The 24,561-nt window shown below is 52.0% G+C and overlaps 2 long non-coding RNA genes across 2 annotated transcripts; one reads left to right on the top strand and one right to left on the bottom strand.

Moving 5' to 3' along the window:
- The first annotated feature begins 18,137 nt into the window (after positions 1-18,137).
- Positions 18,138-20,554, top strand: LOC139772794 (uncharacterized). Its single transcript, XR_011718200.1, has 6 exons — positions 18,138-18,490; positions 18,746-18,868; positions 19,124-19,244; positions 19,555-19,917; positions 20,017-20,140; positions 20,419-20,554. It is a non-coding gene; the product is annotated as an uncharacterized lncRNA (long non-coding RNA).
- On the bottom strand, positions 20,135-22,545 carry LOC139772793 (uncharacterized). Its single transcript, XR_011718199.1, has 2 exons — positions 22,026-22,545; positions 20,135-20,520 (listed from the first exon to the last, which is right to left on the bottom strand). It is a non-coding gene; the product is annotated as an uncharacterized lncRNA (long non-coding RNA).
- Between the last annotated feature and the right edge of the window lie 2,016 nt (positions 22,546-24,561).

Genomic DNA, 24,561 nt, shown 5'->3' with positions numbered 1-24,561 from the left:
ACATTCGCGAGATTTACGTGCTCGATCCCGTAAAATGTGCGTACGATATTTAATCTTAATTGTGGTTTAATCAACTGCGTGTGTCTTTACTAACTGTCCACTTGATTCGCGCAGTATCTCGCGTCAAGATCTTCGAACATTTCGTCGCCATTAACGCGACTGCAACGCAGTGATGAAACGCGGAACGAATCGGGGCAATCGGCGTCGCGACTCCTTCAAATTTGCGCGAAAAATCTATGTTACCTGCTTTTATGTTACAGAGTAAAGTACTTCCTTCCCATGGGTACAACCTTGGCGAGGTGGGAAGGCCCAGTACCCAGTACGAGGATTTTACCCAAACAAAACTCTCGTTCTGCTTGGATAAAAATCTAAAGACGGGGAAGCTAACGTACCCTCGTCCGCCGATTTAATTGAATGAACGAACCGCAGCCGGTTCGTCGCGTTTGCTTCGGGAGTGCCGTTCAAGTAATCGGACCTAAAGGACTTTTTTAAACGGGAGTGCCGTACAGTATCGCGCGAGAAAGACTTTTACTAAAATTAGTCCGCGCGCGATTGTAGTTTATTATCCGCGAGTTTTTCTCGCGAGTGTCCTGTGCGGTGAAAGAAGGAGGCCTGACGTCCTGAGAGGAGGAGGAGGTCTGAGAGAGACATCGGGTCCCGGCGGAGCAACCTTGGGGTAAGTATCATCTTTTATCTGCATAAAATTAATAGTTTTTCCTCATTTATTCGGAGTTTTATTTCGATAAGCTAAAACTAATTAGAAAAAAAGAAATTATTTAAAAATTTATAAAAATTTATTTTTGTAAATATTTTTTCCGGAAAATAGATAATTATATCAGTGAATCTAATTGAAAGACGAATTTAGATGCGCGTAAAATTATGTGTATTTTTTGAAACATTTATCATTTTCAGCGCCTCTTTAATTTATATCTTTCGTTTTTGTTACAGTATCATCGTAGTTACGTGGCCGAATTACTCCGCCCGTTGCGCATCGGATCGGTGAGTGACGAATTTTTTACAATAGTATGGGGGTAACAAATTTGTGAGACCTATATTAGATATATTTATGTATTGTATCCATATAATAGTACTATAGATAAATGCGACTTCTTACAAATTCGTTGCTCTAAAATGGATAGACTAGATCAGACTAGGCTAAATAATTAATCCTGGAGCATCATCATTATTTATCGATTTATTGTGCTTACGGGAGAATGCATCCATAAGCACATACGTTATGTCGATGCATTATTTATTAATGCATCTAATGTTATTTGTATCGCAGAACAGGCGAAGTATACCAGTCGCCTGAAATTTATAGGCAATTATTTAAATTTGGCAAATATACACGGAGAAAAAAATAATGTTGTATCAACAGCCTGAGTCTAATTGGAAATAATCTTGTTAATTCAATACATTATGCTTTTGTTTTAATAAAATAAAACAAGATTATTTCCAATTAGACTAATGCTGTTGATACAACATTATTTTTTCTCTGTGTATATTTTATTGAGGACGAGCATGGCCTAGTAGACAGCGCACTGGTCTATTGAGCCAAAGATCCCGGATTCGATTCCCGGTAAAGCTAGAAAAATTATATTCGCTCGTTCTCCTCTCGGAAGGCAATGGCAAACCACCGAAGAGTATTCTTGCCACGAACACTTCTCTGAAAAAAACATAGCCGTTCGGAATCGGCGTTAAACTGTAGGTCCCATATACAATGTGTATAATCTACGTGTGCAACACATGTATATGAAGAGAAGTCACCACGCTCGGACACGAGTAATAAGTAACGATGATGGTGATGTATATTTTATTATATATAAAGATATTAGTTTCTTGTGCAATATTAAAATCAATTATTTAGATTTATTACATTAATTACATTTTTTAAATTTATTTTTAAAATTATTAAGAAATACAGAAAAAGACAAAGAACTAAAATAAAGTTTTATAACGTTTTTCGAATATAAGATTTTATTTAAGTTTTTTGTGACTTTTATTTTTCGTGTAGAATAAAAATTTTAAAAATATTTATATTTTTTATATACAATTGAAATAAATAGAAAATAATTTTTTATAGATAGACAATAGATAGTTTAATTACAATTATGGAATTAAAGAAATAATAAAAGCTATAAGTATCTGTAGATGGAGTACAGATAGGTTTAATAAATAAATAAATTAATTGATTATATAGATAAGAAAATTTAAATGTGTTTCTTCATTTTCTTATTCTCTCTCTTTCTTTCTCTCTATTCCAAATATTCCTCCAGGATTAAATATTACATAAATTGGTGCAAAGAAGCAAAATGTATTAATAAATTCAATGTGCATGCATTACAAATGAAAAAGACCAAAAGATATTTTGATTCACGTTGCATATATTCCACATGAACCTTATTGTACATACATATATAGATCACACTAAAAAGTGTTAATCGTATTTATAGTCTTGGACGATATTTATAGTCTATCCATATGTAGCTTGGCTTTGTATAAAAAAACAAAATAAAATAACGTGAGATCCAGTGAATATTTTATTGCGGGACAGAATCATTTTTCATGTAGAATTATCTCAGAATTGATAGTTTTCATATCTCAATTACATTACATTAAAATATATAATATAATCGTAGATATATGTATTTTTGATATGTCATATTATAAATATAAATTTGATAACAATTTGCGTTATAATAACGAAATATTTATATAAATATGTATATAAGAATTTGTAAAGACAAATGTTACAGCGTAAGAACTTGATGAATTCATTATATTGATTGCGATATTAATTATATGGAGAAATTATTAATCCCTTTGGATCTCACGTCATTTAGTCTGAATATCTCACTTGATATCTAAAGTGAGATTAAGTAACGATTCGTGATTCGGTTCGCGGTTCGGTTCGCGATTCGGTTTATACTTTTATACCAAACATTGTTTGTCCATTCATTAATAAATAATTGATTGATCGAGTCATCGATTAATTTTTAAATTTCTGTTGTCTCGTGTTTCTACATTGTACTATTGAAATCCAGATATTTGTGACTAATTGTGAGATATAATCACGACGATTTTTATTAGAACGCGATTAACATAAAATTCTTTCATTTCTTGATAATATAATTCTGTTTTACTTTCCATTGCTGCTGTGTATTAATTCTTGGACGAATACATTAATTACGCGTATCATTGTAAATTAAAAGCAAAATTAAGTCACTTAATTAAGATTTTATTAACGATCCAACGTGGTTGTTTATTTTTTTCCGATATGATTAACTGCGCGCTTATTAACGATCGCAACGATTCGTAATCGACCGCAACATTATAATCGTCTACCGGCGCTGTTAATCAGCCGGCATTGAAGGAATTTATCGCCTTCTCATTTTCTGGCTGACATAGAACCAAAATGGATTTGGCCAGTAACAACTCAATAGGTGAGTTCAATCTTGGTCAGAAGAAACGACGGAAACATCTCATAAGGTAAGGTCTATATTAATGACCAGAATTGAAGGTTTGTAAAGTAGTTAACATACAAAATAATTTGATCTGTTTATTTGCCCAAAGTAGGACTATTTTCTTTATATTTTCTCGCATATGTGCGAGATTGGAAAATCCCCATCCCCAATTAAATTCCAATCGCGCACGTTAAAACTCTCAATTCTACGTTTCCCAAATCTCAAGTGATCACTTTGAGGTATGGATTAACAAATACTAAATTGTAATACGGGTAGGTAGGACAACGGATAAAGTTAAGCGTGTAAAAAATGTCCCTCTCGTGGTGTGCCACCTTGCCGTGGTGAGAGGGCTCCCTGTATCAACGATCCACTGGGGCAGTACCTTCGGCTTTACCGAAGGGAGGGCCCGGTGGGGAGGTACAGGGTCTACGAGCACACCGTACCCTCCTCCCAGTTCGCTGGGAGTGAAGGGTACAATGGGGTCCGGCGCTCCCGTCGCGTTGTCTGCCGCCGCGAGGCATTACGCTTCGCGTATACGGTCCGTCGCGGGTCTCTCCGCGCCGCGAGACTATGTCGTCGGCTTCCCTCCCTTATACGCGTCGTCGCGGGTCTCTCCGCGCCGCGAGACTATGTCGTCGGCTTCCCTCCCTTATACGCGTCGTCGCGGGTCTCTCCGCGCCGCGAGACTATGTCGTCGGCTTCCCTCCCTTATACGCGTCGTCGCGGGTCTCTCCGCGCCGCGAGACTATGTCGTCGGCTTCCCTCCCTTATACGCGTCGTCGCGGGTCTCTCCGCGCCGCGAGACTATGTCGTCGGCTTCCCTCCCTTATACGCGTCGTCGCGGGTCTCTCCGCGCCGCGAGACTATGTCGTCGGCTTCCCTCCCTTATACGCGTCGTCGCGGGTCTCTCCGCGCCGCGAGACTATGTCGTCGGCTTCCCTCCCTTATACGCGTCGTCGCGGGTCTCTCCGCGCCGCGAGACTATGTCGTCGGCTTCCCTCCCTTATACGCGTCGTCGCGGGTCTCTCCGCGCCGCGAGACTATGTCGTCGGCTTCCCTCCCTTATACGCGTCGTCGCGGGTCTCTCCGCGCCGCGAGACTATGTCGTCGGCTTCCCTCCCTTATACGCGTCGTCGCGGGTCTCTCCGCGCCGCGAGACTATGTCGTCGGCTTCCCTCCCTTATACGCGTCGTCGCGGGTCTCTCCGCGCCGCGAGACTATGTCGTCGGCTTCCCTCCCTTATACGCGTCGTCGCGGGTCTCTCCGCGCCGCGAGACTATGTCGTCGGCTTCCCTCCCTTATACGCGTCGTCGCGGGTCTCTCCGCGCCGCGAGACTATGTCGTCGGCTTCCCTCCCTTATACGCGTCGTCGCGGGTCTCTCCGCGCCGCGAGACTATGTCGTCGGCTTCCCTCCCTTATACGCGTCGTCGCGGGTCTCTCCGCGCCGCGAGACTATGTCGTCGGCTTCCCTCCCTTATACGCGTCGTCGCGGGTCTCTCCGCGCCGCGAGACTATGTCGTCGGCTTCCCTCCCTTATACGCGTCGTCGCGGGTCTCTCCGCGCCGCGAGACTATGTCGTCGGCTTCCCTCCCTTATACGCGTCGTCGCGGGTCTCTCCGCGCCGCGAGACTATGTCGTCGGCTTCCCTCCCTTATACGCGTCGTCGCGGGTCTCTCCGCGCCGCGAGACTATGTCGTCGGCTTCCCTCCCTTATACGCGTCGTCGCGGGTCTCTCCGCGCCGCGAGACTATGTCGTCGGCTTCCCTCCCTTATACGCGTCGTCGCGGGTCTCTCCGCGCCGCGAGACTATGTCGTCGGCTTCCCTCCCTTATACGCGTCGTCGCGGGTCTCTCCGCGCCGCGAGACTATGTCGTCGGCTTCCCTCCCTTATACGCGTCGTCGCGGGTCTCTCCGCGCCGCGAGACTATGTCGTCGGCTTCCCTCCCTTATACGCGTCGTCGCGGGTCTCTCCGCGCCGCGAGACTATGTCGTCGGCTTCCCTCCCTTATACGCGTCGTCGCGGGTCTCTCCGCGCCGCGAGACTATGTCGTCGGCTTCCCTCCCTTATACGCGTCGTCGCGGGTCTCTCCGCGCCGCGAGACTATGTCGTCGGCTTCCCTCCCTTATACGCGTCGTCGCGGGTCTCTCCGCGCCGCGAGACTATGTCGTCGGCTTCCCTCCCTTATACGCGTCGTCGCGGGTCTCTCCGCGCCGCGAGACTATGTCGTCGGCTTCCCTCCCTTATACGCGTCGTCGCGGGTCTCTCCGCGCCGCGAGACTATGTCGTCGGCTTCCCTCCCTTATACGCGTCGTCGCGGGTCTCTCCGCGCCGCGAGACTATGTCGTCGGCTTCCCTCCCTTATACGCGTCGTCGCGGGTCTCTCCGCGCCGCGAGACTATGTCGTCGGCTTCCCTCCCTTATACGCGTCGTCGCGGGTCTCTCCGCGCCGCGAGACTATGTCGTCGGCTTCCCTCCCTTATACGCGTCGTCGCGGGTCTCTCCGCGCCGCGAGACTATGTCGTCGGCTTCCCTCCCTTATACGCGTCGTCGCGGGTCTCTCCGCGCCGCGAGACTATGTCGTCGGCTTCCCTCCCTTATACGCGTCGTCGCGGGTCTCTCCGCGCCGCGAGACTATGTCGTCGGCTTCCCTCCCTTATACGCGTCGTCGCGGGTCTCTCCGCGCCGCGAGACTATGTCGTCGGCTTCCCTCCCTTATACGCGTCGTCGCGGGTCTCTCCGCGCCGCGAGACTATGTCGTCGGCTTCCCTCCCTTATACGCGTCGTCGCGGGTCTCTCCGCGCCGCGAGACTATGTCGTCGGCTTCCCTCCCTTATACGCGTCGTCGCGGGTCTCTCCGCGCCGCGAGACTATGTCGTCGGCTTCCCTCCCTTATACGCGTCGTCGCGGGTCTCTCCGCGCCGCGAGACTATGTCGTCGGCTTCCCTCCCTTATACGCGTCGTCGCGGGTCTCTCCGCGCCGCGAGACTATGTCGTCGGCTTCCCTCCCTTATACGCGTCGTCGCGGGTCTCTCCGCGCCGCGAGACTATGTCGTCGGCTTCCCTCCCTTATACGCGTCGTCGCGGGTCTCTCCGCGCCGCGAGACTATGTCGTCGGCTTCCCTCCCTTATACGCGTCGTCGCGGGTCTCTCCGCGCCGCGAGACTATGTCGTCGGCTTCCCTCCCTTATACGCGTCGTCGCGGGTCTCTCCGCGCCGCGAGACTATGTCGTCGGCTTCCCTCCCTTATACGCGTCGTCGCGGGTCTCTCCGCGCCGCGAGACTATGTCGTCGGCTTCCCTCCCTTATACGCGTCGTCGCGGGTCTCTCCGCGCCGCGAGACTATGTCGTCGGCTTCCCTCCCTTATACGCGTCGTCGCGGGTCTCTCCGCGCCGCGAGACTATGTCGTCGGCTTCCCTCCCTTATACGCGTCGTCGCGGGTCTCTCCGCGCCGCGAGACTATGTCGTCGGCTTCCCTCCCTTATACGCGTCGTCGCGGGTCTCTCCGCGCCGCGAGACTATGTCGTCGGCTTCCCTCCCTTATACGCGTCGTCGCGGGTCTCTCCGCGCCGCGAGACTATGTCGTCGGCTTCCCTCCCTTATACGCGTCGTCGCGGGTCTCTCCGCGCCGCGAGACTATGTCGTCGGCTTCCCTCCCTTATACGCGTCGTCGCGGGTCTCTCCGCGCCGCGAGACTATGTCGTCGGCTTCCCTCCCTTATACGCGTCGTCGCGGGTCTCTCCGCGCCGCGAGACTATGTCGTCGGCTTCCCTCCCTTATACGCGTCGTCGCGGGTCTCTCCGCGCCGCGAGACTATGTCGTCGGCTTCCCTCCCTTATACGCGTCGTCGCGGGTCTCTCCGCGCCGCGAGACTATGTCGTCGGCTTCCCTCCCTTATACGCGTCGTCGCGGGTCTCTCCGCGCCGCGAGACTATGTCGTCGGCTTCCCTCCCTTATACGCGTCGTCGCGGGTCTCTCCGCGCCGCGAGACTATGTCGTCGGCTTCCCTCCCTTATACGCGTCGTCGCGGGTCTCTCCGCGCCGCGAGACTATGTCGTCGGCTTCCCTCCCTTATACGCGTCGTCGCGGGTCTCTCCGCGCCGCGAGACTATGTCGTCGGCTTCCCTCCCTTATACGCGTCGTCGCGGGTCTCTCCGCGCCGCGAGACTATGTCGTCGGCTTCCCTCCCTTATACGCGTCGTCGCGGGTCTCTCCGCGCCGCGAGACTATGTCGTCGGCTTCCCTCCCTTATACGCGTCGTCGCGGGTCTCTCCGCGCCGCGAGACTATGTCGTCGGCTTCCCTCCCTTATACGCGTCGTCGCGGGTCTCTCCGCGCCGCGAGACTATGTCGTCGGCTTCCCTCCCTTATACGCGTCGTCGCGGGTCTCTCCGCGCCGCGAGACTATGTCGTCGGCTTCCCTCCCTTATACGCGTCGTCGCGGGTCTCTCCGCGCCGCGAGACTATGTCGTCGGCTTCCCTCCCTTATACGCGTCGTCGCGGGTCTCTCCGCGCCGCGAGACTATGTCGTCGGCTTCCCTCCCTTATACGCGTCGTCGCGGGTCTCTCCGCGCCGCGAGACTATGTCGTCGGCTTCCCTCCCTTATACGCGTCGTCGCGGGTCTCTCCGCGCCGCGAGACTATGTCGTCGGCTTCCCTCCCTTATACGCGTCGTCGCGGGTCTCTCCGCGCCGCGAGACTATGTCGTCGGCTTCCCTCCCTTATACGCGTCGTCGCGGGTCTCTCCGCGCCGCGAGACTATGTCGTCGGCTTCCCTCCCTTATACGCGTCGTCGCGGGTCTCTCCGCGCCGCGAGACTATGTCGTCGGCTTCCCTCCCTTATACGCGTCGTCGCGGGTCTCTCCGCGCCGCGAGACTATGTCGTCGGCTTCCCTCCCTTATACGCGTCGTCGCGGGTCTCTCCGCGCCGCGAGACTATGTCGTCGGCTTCCCTCCCTTATACGCGTCGTCGCGGGTCTCTCCGCGCCGCGAGACTATGTCGTCGGCTTCCCTCCCTTATACGCGTCGTCGCGGGTCTCTCCGCGCCGCGAGACTATGTCGTCGGCTTCCCTCCCTTATACGCGTCGTCGCGGGTCTCTCCGCGCCGCGAGACTATGTCGTCGGCTTCCCTCCCTTATACGCGTCGTCGCGGGTCTCTCCGCGCCGCGAGACTATGTCGTCGGCTTCCCTCCCTTATACGCGTCGTCGCGGGTCTCTCCGCGCCGCGAGACTATGTCGTCGGCTTCCCTCCCTTATACGCGTCGTCGCGGGTCTCTCCGCGCCGCGAGACTATGTCGTCGGCTTCCCTCCCTTATACGCGTCGTCGCGGGTCTCTCCGCGCCGCGAGACTATGTCGTCGGCTTCCCTCCCTTATACGCGTCGTCGCGGGTCTCTCCGCGCCGCGAGACTATGTCGTCGGCTTCCCTCCCTTATACGCGTCGTCGCGGGTCTCTCCGCGCCGCGAGACTATGTCGTCGGCTTCCCTCCCTTATACGCGTCGTCGCGGGTCTCTCCGCGCCGCGAGACTATGTCGTCGGCTTCCCTCCCTTATACGCGTCGTCGCGGGTCTCTCCGCGCCGCGAGACTATGTCGTCGGCTTCCCTCCCTTATACGCGTCGTCGCGGGTCTCTCCGCGCCGCGAGACTATGTCGTCGGCTTCCCTCCCTTATACGCGTCGTCGCGGGTCTCTCCGCGCCGCGAGACTATGTCGTCGGCTTCCCTCCCTTATACGCGTCGTCGCGGGTCTCTCCGCGCCGCGAGACTATGTCGTCGGCTTCCCTCCCTTATACGCGTCGTCGCGGGTCTCTCCGCGCCGCGAGACTATGTCGTCGGCTTCCCTCCCTTATACGCGTCGTCGCGGGTCTCTCCGCGCCGCGAGACTATGTCGTCGGCTTCCCTCCCTTATACGCGTCGTCGCGGGTCTCTCCGCGCCGCGAGACTATGTCGTCGGCTTCCCTCCCTTATACGCGTCGTCGCGGGTCTCTCCGCGCCGCGAGACTATGTCGTCGGCTTCCCTCCCTTATACGCGTCGTCGCGGGTCTCTCCGCGCCGCGAGACTATGTCGTCGGCTTCCCTCCCTTATACGCGTCGTCGCGGGTCTCTCCGCGCCGCGAGACTATGTCGTCGGCTTCCCTCCCTTATACGCGTCGTCGCGGGTCTCTCCGCGCCGCGAGACTATGTCGTCGGCTTCCCTCCCTTATACGCGTCGTCGCGGGTCTCTCCGCGCCGCGAGACTATGTCGTCGGCTTCCCTCCCTTATACGCGTCGTCGCGGGTCTCTCCGCGCCGCGAGACTATGTCGTCGGCTTCCCTCCCTTATACGCGTCGTCGCGGGTCTCTCCGCGCCGCGAGACTATGTCGTCGGCTTCCCTCCCTTATACGCGTCGTCGCGGGTCTCTCCGCGCCGCGAGACTATGTCGTCGGCTTCCCTCCCTTATACGCGTCGTCGCGGGTCTCTCCGCGCCGCGAGACTATGTCGTCGGCTTCCCTCCCTTATACGCGTCGTCGCGGGTCTCTCCGCGCCGCGAGACTATGTCGTCGGCTTCCCTCCCTTATACGCGTCGTCGCGGGTCTCTCCGCGCCGCGAGACTATGTCGTCGGCTTCCCTCCCTTATACGCGTCGTCGCGGGTCTCTCCGCGCCGCGAGACTATGTCGTCGGCTTCCCTCCCTTATACGCGTCGTCGCGGGTCTCTCCGCGCCGCGAGACTATGTCGTCGGCTTCCCTCCCTTATACGCGTCGTCGCGGGTCTCTCCGCGCCGCGAGACTATGTCGTCGGCTTCCCTCCCTTATACGCGTCGTCGCGGGTCTCTCCGCGCCGCGAGACTATGTCGTCGGCTTCCCTCCCTTATACGCGTCGTCGCGGGTCTCTCCGCGCCGCGAGACTATGTCGTCGGCTTCCCTCCCTTATACGCGTCGTCGCGGGTCTCTCCGCGCCGCGAGACTATGTCGTCGGCTTCCCTCCCTTATACGCGTCGTCGCGGGTCTCTCCGCGCCGCGAGACTATGTCGTCGGCTTCCCTCCCTTATACGCGTCGTCGCGGGTCTCTCCGCGCCGCGAGACTATGTCGTCGGCTTCCCTCCCTTATACGCGTCGTCGCGGGTCTCTCCGCGCCGCGAGACTATGTCGTCGGCTTCCCTCCCTTATACGCGTCGTCGCGGGTCTCTCCGCGCCGCGAGACTATGTCGTCGGCTTCCCTCCCTTATACGCGTCGTCGCGGGTCTCTCCGCGCCGCGAGACTATGTCGTCGGCTTCCCTCCCTTATACGCGTCGTCGCGGGTCTCTCCGCGCCGCGAGACTATGTCGTCGGCTTCCCTCCCTTATACGCGTCGTCGCGGGTCTCTCCGCGCCGCGAGACTATGTCGTCGGCTTCCCTCCCTTATACGCGTCGTCGCGGGTCTCTCCGCGCCGCGAGACTATGTCGTCGGCTTCCCTCCCTTATACGCGTCGTCGCGGGTCTCTCCGCGCCGCGAGACTATGTCGTCGGCTTCCCTCCCTTATACGCGTCGTCGCGGGTCTCTCCGCGCCGCGAGACTATGTCGTCGGCTTCCCTCCCTTATACGCGTCGTCGCGGGTCTCTCCGCGCCGCGAGACTATGTCGTCGGCTTCCCTCCCTTATACGCGTCGTCGCGGGTCTCTCCGCGCCGCGAGACTATGTCGTCGGCTTCCCTCCCTTATACGCGTCGTCGCGGGTCTCTCCGCGCCGCGAGACTATGTCGTCGGCTTCCCTCCCTTATACGCGTCGTCGCGGGTCTCTCCGCGCCGCGAGACTATGTCGTCGGCTTCCCTCCCTTATACGCGTCGTCGCGGGTCTCTCCGCGCCGCGAGACTATGTCGTCGGCTTCCCTCCCTTATACGCGTCGTCGCGGGTCTCTCCGCGCCGCGAGACTATGTCGTCGGCTTCCCTCCCTTATACGCGTCGTCGCGGGTCTCTCCGCGCCGCGAGACTATGTCGTCGGCTTCCCTCCCTTATACGCGTCGTCGCGGGTCTCTCCGCGCCGCGAGACTATGTCGTCGGCTTCCCTCCCTTATACGCGTCGTCGCGGGTCTCTCCGCGCCGCGAGACTATGTCGTCGGCTTCCCTCCCTTATACGCGTCGTCGCGGGTCTCTCCGCGCCGCGAGACTATGTCGTCGGCTTCCCTCCCTTATACGCGTCGTCGCGGGTCTCTCCGCGCCGCGAGACTATGTCGTCGGCTTCCCTCCCTTATACGCGTCGTCGCGGGTCTCTCCGCGCCGCGAGACTATGTCGTCGGCTTCCCTCCCTTATACGCGTCGTCGCGGGTCTCTCCGCGCCGCGAGACTATGTCGTCGGCTTCCCTCCCTTATACGCGTCGTCGCGGGTCTCTCCGCGCCGCGAGACTATGTCGTCGGCTTCCCTCCCTTATACGCGTCGTCGCGGGTCTCTCCGCGCCGCGAGACTATGTCGTCGGCTTCCCTCCCTTATACGCGTCGTCGCGGGTCTCTCCGCGCCGCGAGACTATGTCGTCGGCTTCCCTCCCTTATACGCGTCGTCGCGGGTCTCTCCGCGCCGCGAGACTATGTCGTCGGCTTCCCTCCCTTATACGCGTCGTCGCGGGTCTCTCCGCGCCGCGAGACTATGTCGTCGGCTTCCCTCCCTTATACGCGTCGTCGCGGGTCTCTCCGCGCCGCGAGACTATGTCGTCGGCTTCCCTCCCTTATACGCGTCGTCGCGGGTCTCTCCGCGCCGCGAGACTATGTCGTCGGCTTCCCTCCCTTATACGCGTCGTCGCGGGTCTCTCCGCGCCGCGAGACTATGTCGTCGGCTTCCCTCCCTTATACGCGTCGTCGCGGGTCTCTCCGCGCCGCGAGACTATGTCGTCGGCTTCCCTCCCTTATACGCGTCGTCGCGGGTCTCTCCGCGCCGCGAGACTATGTCGTCGGCTTCCCTCCCTTATACGCGTCGTCGCGGGTCTCTCCGCGCCGCGAGACTATGTCGTCGGCTTCCCTCCCTTATACGCGTCGTCGCGGGTCTCTCCGCGCCGCGAGACTATGTCGTCGGCTTCCCCTCCCTTATACGCGTCGTCGCGGGTCTCTCCGCGCCGCGAGACTATGTCGTCGGCTTCCCTCCCTTATACGCGTCGTCGCGGGTCTCTCCGCGCCGCGAGACTATGTCGTCGGCTTCCCTCCCTTATACGCGTCGTCGCGGGTCTCTCCGCGCCGCGAGACTATGTCGTCGGCTTCCCTCCCGTATACGCGTCGTCGCGGGTCTCTCCGCGCCGCGAGACTATGTCGTCGGCTTCCCTCCCTTATACGCGTCGTCGCGGGTCTCTCCGCGCCGCGAGACTATGTCGTCGGCTTCCCTCCCTTATACGCGTCGTCGCGGGTCTCTCCGCGCCGCGAGACTATGTCGTCGGCTTCCCTCCCTTATACGCGTCGTCGCGGGTCTCTCCGCGCCGCGAGACTATGTCGTCGGCTTCCCTCCCTTATACGCGTCGTCGCGGGTCTCTCCGCGCCGCGAGACTATGTCGTCGGCTTCCCTCCCTTATACGCGTCGTCGCGGGTCTCTCCGCGCCGCGAGACTATGTCGTCGGCTTCCCTCCCTTATACGCGTCGTCGCGGGTCTCTCCGCGCCGCGAGACTATGTCGTCGGCTTCCCTCCCTTATACGCGTCGTCGCGGGTCTCTCCGCGCCGCGAGACTATGTCGTCGGCTTCCCTCCCGTTATACGCGTCGTCGCGGGTCTCTCCGCGCCGCGAGACTATGTCGTCGGCTTCCCTCCCTTATACGCGTCGTCGCGGGTCTCTCCGCGCCGCGAGACTATGTCGTCGGCTTCCCTCCCTTATACGCGTCGTCGCGGGTCTCTCCGCGCCGCGAGACTATGTCGTCGGCTTCCCTCCCTTATACGCGTCGTCGCGGGTCTCTCCGCGCCGCGAGACTATGTCGTCGGCTTCCCTCCCTTATACGCGTCGTCGCGGGTCTCTCCGCGCCGCGAGACTATGTCGTCGGCTTCCCTCCCTTATACGCGTCGTCGCGGGTCTCTCCGCGCCGCGAGACTATGTCGTCGGCTTCCCTCCCTTATACGCGTCGTCGCGGGTCTCTCCGCGCCGCGAGACTATGTCGTCGGCTTCCCTCCCTTATACGCGTCGTCGCGGGTCTCTCCGCGCCGCGAGACTATGTCGTCGGCTTCCCTCCCTTATACGCGTCGTCGCGGGTCTCTCCGCGCCGCGAGACTATGTCGTCGGCTTCCCTCCCTTATACGCGTCGTCGCGGGTCTCTCCGCGCCGCGAGACTATGTCGTCGGCTTCCCTCCCTTATACGCGTCGTCGCGGGTCTCTCCGCGCCGCGAGACTATGTCGTCGGCTTCCCTCCCTTATACGCGTCGTCGCGGGTCTCTCCGCGCCGCGAGACTATGTCGTCGGCTTCCCTCCCTTATACGCGTCGTCGCGGGTCTCTCCGCGCCGCGAGACTATGTCGTCGGCTTCCCTCCCTTATACGCGTCGTCGCGGGTCTCTCCGCGCCGCGAGACTATGTCGTCGGCTTCCCTCCCTTATACGCGTCGTCGCGGGTCTCTCCGCGCCGCGAGACTATGTCGTCGGCTTCCCTCCCTTATACGCGTCGTCGCGGGTCTCTCCGCGCCGCGAGACTATGTCGTCGGCTTCCCTCCCTTATACGCGTCGTCGCGGGTCTCTCCGCGCCGCGAGACTATGTCGTCGGCTTCCCTCCCTTATACGCGTCGTCGCGGGTCTCTCCGCGCCGCGAGACTATGTCGTCGGCTTCCCTCCCTTATACGCGTCGTCGCGGGTCTCTCCGCGCCGCGAGACTATGTCGTCGGCTTCCCTCCCTTATACGCGTCGTCGCGGGTCTCTCCGCGCCGCGAGACTATGTCGTCGGCTTCCCTCCCTTATACGCGTCGTCGCGGGTCTCTCCGCGCCGCGAGACTATGTCGTCGGCTTCCCTCCCTTATACGCGTCGTCGCGGGTCTCTCCGCGCCGCGAGACTATGTCGTCGGCTTCCCTCCCTTATACGCGTCGTCGCGGGTCTCTCCGCGCCGCGAGACTATGTCGTCGGCTTCCCTCCCTTATACGCGTCGTCGCGGGTCTCTCCGCGCCGCGAGACTATGTCGTCGGCTTCCCTCCCTTATACGCGTCGTCGCGGGTCTCTCCGCGCCGCGAGACTATGTCGTCGGCTTCCCTCCCTTATACGCGTCGTCGCGGGTCTCTCCGCGCCGCGAGACTATGTCGTCGGCTTCCCTCCCTTATACGCGTCGTCGCGGGTCTCTCCGCGCCGCGAGACTATGTCGTCGGCTTCCCTCCCTTATACGCGTCGTCGCGGGTCTCTCCGCGCCGCGAGACTATGTCGTCGGCTTCCCTCCCTTATACGCGTCGTCGCGGGTCTCTCCGCGCCGCGAGACTATGTCGTCGGCTTCCCTCCCTTATACGCGTCGTCGCGGGTCTCTCCGCGCCGCGAGACTATGTCGTCGGCTTCCCTCCCTTATACGCGTCGTCGCGGGTCTCTCCGCGCCGCGAGACTATGTCGTCGGCTTCCCTCCCTTATACGCGTCGTCGCGGGTCTCTCCGCGCCGCGAGACTATGTCGTCGGCTTCCCTCCCTTATACGCGTCGTCGCGGGTCTCTCCGCGCCGCGAGACTATGTCGTCGGCTTCCCTCCCTTATACGCGTCGTCGCGGGTCTCTCCGCGCCGCGAGACTATGTCGTCGGCTTCCCTCCCTTATACGCGTCGTCGCGGGTCTCTCCGCGCCGCGAGACTATGTCGTCGGCTTCCCTCCCTTATACGCGTCGTCGCGGGTCTCTCCGCGCCGCGAGACTATGTCGTCGGCTTCCCTCCCTTATACGCGTCGTCGCGGGTCTCTCCGCGCCGCGAGACTATGTCGTCGGCTTCCCTCCCTTATACGCGTCGTCGCGGGTCTCTCCGCGCCGCGAGACTATGTCGTCGGCTTCCCTCCCTTATACGCGTCGTCGCGGGTCTCTCCGCGCCGCGAGACTATGTCGTCGGCTTCCCTCCCTTATACGCGTCGTCGCGGGTCTCTCCGCGCCGCGAGACTATGTCGTCGGCTTCCCTCCCTTATACGCGTCGTCGCGGGTCTCTCCGCGCCGCGAGACTATGTCGTCGGCTTCCCTCCCTTATACGCGTCGTCGCGGGTCTCTCCGCGCCGCGAGACTATGTCGTCGGCTTCCCTCCCTTATACGCGTCGTCGCGGGTCTCTCCGCGCCGCGAGACTATGTCGTCGGCTTCCCTCCCTTATACGCGTCGTCGCGGGTCTCTCCGCGCCGCGAGACTATGTCGTCGGCTTCCCTCCCTTATACGCGTCGTCGCGGGTCTCTCCGCGCCGCGAGACTATGTCGTCGGCTTCCCTCCCTTATACGCGTCGTCGCGGGTCTCTCCGCGCCGCGAGACTATGTCGTCGGCTTCCCTCCCTTATACGCGTCGTCGCGGGTCTCTCCGCGCCGCGAGACTATGTCGTCGGCTTCCCTCCCTTATACGCGTCGTCGCGGGTCTCTCCGCGCCGCGAGACTATGTCGTCGGCTTCCCTCCCTTATACGCGTCGTCGCGGGTCTCTCCGCGCCGCGAGACTATGTCGTCGGCTTCCCTCCCTTATACGCGTCGTCGCGGGTCTCTCCGCGCCGCGAGACTATGTCGTCGGCTTCCCTCCCTTATACGCGTCGTCGCGGGTCTCTCCGCGCCGCGAGACTATGTCGTCGGCTTCCCTCCCTTATACGCGTCGTCGCGGGTCTCTCCGCGCCGCGAGACTATGTCGTCGGCTTCCCTCCCTTATACGCGTCGTCGCGGGTCTCTCCGCGCCGCGAGACTATGTCGTCGGCTTCCCTCCCTTATACGCGTCGTCGCGGGTCTCTCCGCGCCGCGAGACTATGTCGTCGGCTTCCCTCCCTTATACGCGTCGTCGCGGGTCTCTCCGCGCCGCGAGACTATGTCGTCGGCTTCCCTCCCTTATACGCGTCGTCGCGGGTCTCTCCGCGCCGCGAGACTATGTCGTCGGCTTCCCTCCCTTATACGCGTCGTCGCGGGTCTCTCCGCGCCGCGAGACTATGTCGTCGGCTTCCCTCCCTTATACGCGTCGTCGCGGGTCTCTCCGCGCCGCGAGACTATGTCGTCGGCTTCCCTCCCTTATACGCGTCGTCGCGGGTCTCTCCGCGCCGCGAGACTATGTCGTCGGCTTCCCTCCCTTATACGCGTCGTCGCGGGTCTCTCCGCGCCGCGAGACTATGTCGTCGGCTTCCCTCCCTTATACGCGTCGTCGCGGGTCTCTCCGCGCCGCGAGACTATGTCGTCGGCTTCCCTCCCTTATACGCGTCGTCGCGGGTCTCTCCGCGCCGCGAGACTATGTCGTCGGCTTCCCTCCCTTATACGCGTCGTCGCGGGTCTCTCCGCGCCGCGAGACTATGTCGTCGGCTTCCCTCCCTTATACGCGTCGTCGCGGGTCTCTCCGCGCCGCGAGACTATGTCGTCGGCTTCCCTCCCTTATACGCGTCGTCGCGGGTCTCTCCGCGCCGCGAGACTATGTCGTCGGCTTCCCTCCCTTATACGCGTCGTCGCGGGTCTCTCCGCGCCGCGAGACTATGTCGTCGGCTTCCCTCCCTTATACGCGTCGTCGCGGGTCTCTCCGCGCCGCGAGACTATGTCGTCGGCTTCCCTCCCTTATACGCGTCGTCGCGGGTCTCTCCGCGCCGCGAGACTATGTCGTCGGCTTCCCTCCCTTATACGCGTCGTCGCGGGTCTCTCCGCGCCGCGAGACTATGTCGTCGGCTTCCCTCCCTTATACGCGTCGTCGCGGGTCTCTCCGCGCCGCGAGACTATGTCGTCGGCTTCCCTCCCTTATACGCGTCGTCGCGGGTCTCTCCGCGCCGCGAGACTATGTCGTCGGCTTCCCTCCCTTATACGCGTCGTCGCGGGTCTCTCCGCGCCGCGAGACTATGTCGTCGGCTTCCCTCCCTTATACGCGTCGTCGCGGGTCTCTCCGCGCCGCGAGACTATGTCGTCGGCTTCCCTCCCTTATACGCGTCGTCGCGGGTCTCTCCGCGCCGCGAGACTATGTCGTCGGCTTCCCTCCCTTATACGCGTCGTCGCGGGTCTCTCCGCGCCGCGAGACTATGTCGTCGGCTTCCCTCCCTTATACGCGTCGTCGCGGGTCTCTCCGCGCCGCGAGACTATGTCGTCGGCTCCCCTCCCTTATACGCGTCGTCGCGGGTCTCTCCGCGCCGCGAGACTATGTCGTCGGCTTCCCCTCCCTTATACGCGTCGTCGCGGGTCTCTCCGCGCCGCGAGACTATGTCGTCGGCTCCCCTCCCTTATACGCGTCGTCGCGGGTCTCTCCGCGCCGCGAGACTATGTCGTCGGCTCCCCTCCCTTATACGCGTCGTCGCGGGTCTCTCCGCGCCGCGAGACTATGTCGTCGGCTCCCCTCCCTTATACGCGTCGTCGCGGGTCTCTCCGCGCCGCGAGACTATGTCGTCGGCTCCCCTCCCTTATACGCGTCGTCGCGGGTCTCTCCGCGCCGCGAGACTATGTCGTCGGCTCCCCTCCCTTATACGCGTCGTCGCGGGTCTCTCCGCGCCGCGAGACTATGTCGTCGGCTCCCCTCCCTTATACGCGTCGTCGCGGGTCTCTCCGCGCCGCGAGACTATGTCGTCGGCTCCCCTCCCTTATACGCGTCGTCGCGGGTCTCTCCGCGCCGCGAGACTATGTCGTCGGCTCCCCTCCCTTATACGCGTCGTCGCGGGTCTCTCCGCGCCGCGAGACTATATCGTCGGCTCCCCTCCCTTATACGCGTCGTCGCGGGTCTCTCCGCGCCGCGAGACTATATCGTACGCTTCGCTCGCTCATACGGTCCGTCGCGCGTCTCTCCGCGCCGGGAGACAATGACGCTTCGCTTATGCGGTTCGTCGAATCCTTCATTTGAATGTTTCAGAAAATAACGACGCAGAAGATGACATCGGGGCAGCGAGGGAATCCTGCGAAGCTGACATCCCGAGCAGCCTGAGAGGAGGAGGAGGCCTAGGATAGGCATCGGGCATCGGCGTACCAACACTTCTGGTAAGTGTTACTTTTTATTTTTTTTAAAGATATTATAGAATCCCTCTTTGTGCTTATTCAGTTCCTACATTAAACCGTGTTTCGGAATTTAAATTAGTAAAAAAAGATATTTTGAAAAATTTGATTCAAGTTGATTTTAACGTAGAAACCTTTTTCGAAGAAGTAATTTAAAATATAATATTAATCTGAATAACGAATAAGATGTTCGATGCGCGTGACACGTATTTAATCGATTCGATTATTTTTATGTTACAGAAAATATCCGCGCGGGAAGGAGCATCATCTTTGCATCGAGGGAACACGAGTGACATCCCGAGCAGCCTGAGAGGAGGAGGAGGCCTAGGATAGGCATCGGGCATCGGCGTACCAACACTTCTGGTAAGTGTTACTTTTCATTTTTTTTAAAGATATTATAGAATCCCTCTTTGTGCTTATTCAGTTCCTACATTAAACCGTGTTTCGGAATTTAAATTAGTAAAAAAAGATATTTTGAAAAATTTGATTCAAGTTGATTCTAACGTAGAAACCTTTTTCGAAGAAGTAATTTAAAATATAATATTAATCTGAATAACGAATAAGATGTTCGATGCGCGTGACACGTATTTAATCGATTCGATTATTTTTATGTTACAGAAAATATCCGCGCGGGAAGGAGCATCATCTTTGCATCGAGGGAACACGAGTGACATCCCGAGCAGCCTGAGAGGAGGTGGAGGCCTGGAAGAGGCATCAGGCGCCGGCGGAACAACATGCGGTAAATATAATTGGTTTATACATATTGTGTCTTTCGCGGAAAGTTTAACCAATCGGTTTTTCAATCGAATAGTAAAGATAGTCAGAGAGTAGAAATTAAAAAAGAGTTTAATTTTTTAAATTCTATTTTGAATTCTTGTGTTCAGTAAATAGATTATACTTTCAAGAAATTAAACGTGTTTTTTTATTAAATTTATTTAATTAAAAGAAATATAGAATTCCGTGTTTTACCTTCGGTAATTATTTTTCGAAATACAGACTGTCTCTTTTCTTCCCTGCTCTAATCTGGGTTATATGTTTGATTGTTACAGAATCATCGTAGCGACGTTGCAGATACAGCTCCGCTGCTGCGCATCGGTGTCGGTGAGTTTTAGCGTAGGGAAGTGTGGAGAAATAAGCGTAGGTAGGGACATAGTTAAAACGTAGGTAGGGAATAATTTTTAATTATTTTCAGTAATTACATTCCCATTAAGTGAGAAAGGTCAAGAAACATTTCGACTATATTGCAACAACGTCGTAAAATTAATGCAATATAGTCGAAATGGCTTCTTGATTTTTCTTGCTTAATGGATGAAGTCACACTGCATTGCCACAAGTCTCAATGTGGCTCGAGACTCCTATCTGACCCGGAGGTGGAGGTGGATTTTGCGGCCGGAACAGCAGGAAAGAAAGTGGTGAGTGTAATTGATTTTTACGTACTATGTTACTTATGTCCAAAAATGTTCTATCTCTTCTGTCTTTACTTAATCGAATCGTTCATTTGAATATTTCAGAAAATAACGACGTAGAAGGTGACATCGGGGCAGCGAGGGAATCCTGCGAAGCTGACATCCCGAGCAGCCTGAGAGGAGGAGGAGGCCTGGGAGAGGCATCGGGCGCCAGCGGAACAACTTTGCGGTAAATATTATTTTTTATTTCGTGTAAAAGTAAATTTTTCCTGTTTATTCTCGAGTTGTTTTATTTCCCCGTGATTTAGAAATAATAATTAGAAGAAAAGAAGTAATTTAATATTGTAGAAATTTATCCTTGTAAAGATCCTTTTCGTAAAATGTTTCCTTATTTAAATTAATATCTAATTGAATAATAAAAAGTTTGATCCACATAGGAATTATGTTTTAAAACATTAGGTTTTTTGAACACCATTTTAATATGAATTTTATGTTTGTATATTACAGATACAACGTAGCTACGTGGCAGATGTAATTCCGCTGTTGCGCATCGGGGTCGGTGAGTAATGAATTAACATATTTTTTGAGGTAACGGGGATGTGTGGCAACCTATGAAATATATACCACGAAAAATGTATTCCACATAAATGTATATGTGGTATACCTTAAATGTATACCACATATCTAGATAAACGTATGCAATTTGATGATAACATAAGTTTATAGCATTCCATACATCTGTTGCCTTAAAATGAATCAGTTAAAACAGATTAGGATAAGTTTAATCTTGGATGTCTTTTTATTATTATATTTATTGATTAATTTAGGATGTATACGAGAATGTACTCGTATGCATACACTGTGTATAAAGACAGAATTTTTCGGAAAATTGAGAATACCATGAGGACCAAATATTATTTATTAATAATTATATTAATTAATAATGTTATTTGGTTAATATTTAGAATCAAATAATATAATTTTTAATTATATATATATGTACATAACATAATTTTTTTAACAAATATAAAAAATAAAGAAAGTAAAGTAGAATACAAATAAAGATTTAAAAATTAAAATCTTTTTAATTTAATGCTCTTATTTAAGTTTACTCATGATATTCATATCTCGGGATCAACAAATAGAAAGAATAAAATATTTATATTGTTTCATTAATCATAATATTGAAAAATATTTATTACAAATATTGTATTATAAAAGTGTAATATTGTATTATTCCTTTTCTCATCTACCTCTTTCCTATTATATCCTATTAAATATTTATCCAAGATTAAACTTTATATAAGTTAGTGCAAAGGAGCGATACATATATGTATACATATCACGTAACATTTTATATAAGTTATTGATCTCGCTTTTTTATATAAAAGACATGCTTCCAGTTATTAATTATTATTACCTTTTTTTATGCATTGACTTTAGCCTAATCTGTTATAGCTTATTCATATGTAGTGATTGATAACTGGATTTTATACCAGTTAAAGTAGTAAAGTGACGTGAGATCCGATATCTTTTTTATTATAAAATAAAAGATTTTTAAAATAATTATCTTATGTATAGAATCTATCAGTTTCATCTCGCTTAAAAATTATTTTAAAACAATATATTGTATAAAAAGTAATTTTAATAATTTGCAAAGTACAAAGTGATTATTATTATCAACAATAGAAATATTAATCAACTCTACTGGCCATTATAATCGCCAAGACAATACGACCACAATTTGGTTTGATTATCGTCAAGACGCTCTTTTAACCAATATAAGCTGCTCTAATCTTTGATACTTATATATAAGCATCTCATTTAAATAATTAAATTTATTGCGAAAGATATTACCTCAGCCAGGGTTCGAATCTGGTGTCGTCACCCATCACGGAATGAGGGAGGTTCCAGGTTCGAACCCTGGCTGAGGTAATATTTTTCGCAATAAATTTAATTATTTAAATGAGATGCTTATATATAAGTATCAAAGATTAGAGTAGCTTATATTGGTTAAAAGAGCGTCTTGACGATAATCGAACCAAATTGTGGTCGTATTGTCTTGGCGATTATAATGGCCAGTAGAGTCGATTAATATTTCTATTATTACTTACTACGCCTTTAAATGTGACTTGACACCATACCAAAACACATCATCGGTAAGCACATGCTGCAGCATGCGCAATATTGAAGACGCTACAACAATTTATATCATAACATATAATTTAATATATTTAAAATAAATTAATTTTTCTTTATTCTTATTCGTAAGTTTATAAACATAACTTTTTGTTGAGATTACATCTTGTACGGTAAGCATGTCATCTAGAAAATGAATTTCAAAATAGGATTATTGTATATGTGCGCGCATATACGTAGGTATTCTAAAACTCCCATGAAAATTTCGGTTTTCGGTTTCAGCCGAAATTACAATAAAAGAGATTGTTTCAGTCGGATTCTACATATCTAAAATATTATATCATATATTTTCTTTTACATGATTTTAATTATTTCAGAGGTAATCAGTTTTGCGATTATGTGTTTCAAAATTCTAATACTTTTTGGAAAATAATTAAAATAGTTGTACATTTATACTTAAAATTTTGAAATACAAAAACTTATTCAATTTTGATATTGGTATCTTTAACTTGAAATATCTTCGGAACTACATATAAGAATGCCGCTTAGTTCAAAAAACGTTTTAATCAATATTTAACCTTTTATAACATATTAAATACATGGATGTCTTAATAATCGCTATGTACTTTCAGTAAAATCAGATTTCAAAAAGTTATCTATACATGATGTAAGCATTATTACATGTTAGGATATTTGTTTGAAATTCTTAACTGTTTTATTAAAAGCATAGACTCTTAGGATATTTTAATGTTGATTATTTTCATTATTCTTAAGTAAATTAATTATTTCCAGACATCTGACAGTGAAAAAGAAGTTGAGGATATCAGTACTGAGATTGTCCCAGAAAAGGAAAAGACAGTATCTTCACCATTCCCATCTTCGTACATCAAGAGCTGTTTTAAAACACAAATTAAGTCAACTATACTTGACCACACCTGGAGAATTGATCAATTTATACGTCTTTCTAGGATGATGAATACGATAACGTCTCCATCATTTCCAGAAACACATCAATACTCGATTCATATAGATATTAAACGTCAAGTTGGTTCGATAAGTGTAGTAAGCTTTCACATACGTACTAGTGAATCATTTAACGGTTCATGTTTTACTATAATAATGTTTCGTGAAACAATTTTATTTTCAAATTACATTTTTGGTCCTATGTTGGATATGACATTGTTAATTAGATTCTCAACAGAGAAGCTGCAGGATTATGCGAAAGATACGCTTGTAATAAATTTCAAGTTTGAAATTTTTCATACACTGATAAGTAACGCTATACACATAAATATACCATCATCTACAACGGTATTGAATAGAGTGAAATCTCTTGAAAACTCCACCGTTGAATTTAAGTCTGAGAATGAGAAATCAGTGAAATTTATAGTAGGAGAAGAACAGTATGTTGTATCAAAAGAATTGTTGTACGCCAGCAACAGTAGCTACTTCAAAAATATCTGCCTTACACATGAGGGGAGAGAAAAAAATATGACAAAGGAATTGACGAATGATGAGTTACCAAATTTTAAACAGATTTTGATATTTATTTTAACTGGCTCAATAGATTAGTGTGATTATGACATGCTTAAAAAATTGTTAAAAGCAGTTGATACGTATGATGTACCAAATTTAAAATTAATGTGTGAACATTATTTGCTACGCCACATTACCATTAAAAATGCTTTGGAACTTAGGCAACTTGCGTCTTCGTGTAATGCAATGTTTTTAGAAACGCATTCGGCAAAGTTTATTCAGTTTCATATAAAAGAAATTGTAAATGCTAAAAGAATCGAAAATTGATCACAATCAAGCTAAACATTATAAGAATTAATGTAGGTTATAAAGAAAAATTCAGAGAATTAATGTAGAAGGTAAAGGAAAATGTGAAACACATACTTGAAATCAGCACTTACCAGTTGTTTTCGTCATCACTTATGATAGATATTTGCATTAGCCAATATCATTCTTTGATTCATAATATTGCTGTCTTAAATATAATTAATGAACCATGATAAAGATATTTTTTTTGTTTAATTAGTAAACATTTTTTCTTTTCTACAAATATATACTCTTCGGAGCCGCGAACGCTACTTGCGAACACGTTGCGGCTACCAAGAGAGCTCTGTAAAAATTTTTTAACAAACAAAAAAAACAATAAACTGGTAATAATGGGTGATTATCATCTATTGTTATCAGGACGTGCGTATGGTTTTTATAGCTGAGCCTTTTATCTTTCCCTCTTTCTTCTCCACACGAAGAGAATTTTTTGTTATATTTTACCCTTAAACTCACTACAAACTTAGGACAACTTGGCAACCAAGGAATTTTTAAAATATACAAAAGACATTTTATAAACAACGTGATAAAAATTACCAAGCAGATTGGTAAATTTTGAAAAATTATTGAAATTTCCTAGATATATTTTAGTAAAATTAATCAAACATATTTTATATTTTAATGTAATAGATATTAATATTTTTTATTATAATAGATATTAATCAGAATAGC

This window comes from Temnothorax nylanderi, unplaced genomic scaffold (assembly GCF_030848795.1).
Source record: "Temnothorax nylanderi isolate EJ_2023f unplaced genomic scaffold, tnyl_v1.0 TNYL_tig0053_pilon, whole genome shotgun sequence".
NCBI lineage: Eukaryota > Metazoa > Arthropoda > Insecta > Hymenoptera > Formicidae > Temnothorax > Temnothorax nylanderi.
This window is presented reverse-complemented; position numbering and strand designations above follow the sequence as displayed.